Source organism: Manis pentadactyla, chromosome 15 (assembly GCF_030020395.1).
Source record: "Manis pentadactyla isolate mManPen7 chromosome 15, mManPen7.hap1, whole genome shotgun sequence".
Lineage (NCBI taxonomy): Eukaryota > Metazoa > Chordata > Mammalia > Pholidota > Manidae > Manis > Manis pentadactyla.
Window position 1 is genome coordinate 45,025,099 of NC_080033.1, and position 1,168 is coordinate 45,026,266.

A 1,168-nucleotide genomic window follows, 5' to 3' on the forward strand; every position below is an offset into this window, starting at 1 on the left:
AGAGCAATTACTGAGAGAATGGATTAGAACCCACTCATTTTTTCAGCTTTATTGAGCTATAATTGACAAATAAAAATTGTGTATTTAAGGTGGACAACATGATGTTTCGATATATGAGTGCACAGTGAAATGATTCCTGTGACCAAACTAGTTAAGATATCATCCATCACCCCACATAGTTACCATCATTTTTGTTTATGATGAGAACACTTTTGATTTACACTCTTAGCAAATTTCAAGTATACAACATAGTATTGTGAACTGTAGTCACCATGCTGCCCTATTTAGCTTGCAAACCAAAACCGTGTACACTTTGACCACCATCTACCCATTTCCCCCTCCCCTTGGCCCCTGGCAGCCCATTCTATTCTCTGCTTCTATGAGTATGATTGTTTTAGCTTCCATGTGTAGGTGAGATCATGTGGTATTTATCTTTCTGTATCTGGCTTATTACAGTTGGTGTAATATCCTCCAGGTTGATCTGTGTCTTTGCAAATGGCAGGATTTCCCTCTTTTTTAAGGTTAAATAATATTCCATCATGCGTGTGTTTTATTTATCCATTTACACTTTCTTTATCCATTCATCTATCAAGGGACACTTTGGTTGTTCACATATTTTGGCTACTGGGCATAGTGCTGCAATAAACATGCAGATGTCTCTTCAAAACAGTGACTTCATTTCCTTTGGATATATACCCAGAAGTGGGATTGCTAGATCAGATGGTATTCCTATTTTTAGTTTTTTGAGGAACATCCATACTGTTTTCCATAATGGCTGCACCAATTTGCATTCCCACCAATAGGGCACAAGGGTAGAAGCCACCCTTGCACGCCCCAGTCCAGTTGATCTTTCTGCTACCAGAGGATCATTCACTGGATGGCAGACTCAGAGTCTTAGACCTTTTATGTGGACTCTGGAAAAGAGAAAGAATGTCTGATTTATTATGGAAGATGCCAAAAGTTTGTTTGCTAGAGTTCTGTCCACAGGTTTGCTCTTGGCCCACTACATTCTAGAATAACTCAGTTTTCACTTCAGCTAGATAGAGTGAAAAGGTATCATCTGGACAGGAAAATGGCCCTTTGTGGGCAGCCTTCAATCTTGCTCAGCTTCCACATCCTCCGCCATGTCAGCAATGTGTCATCCAACTGAAAAAGCTCACCAGGCCTT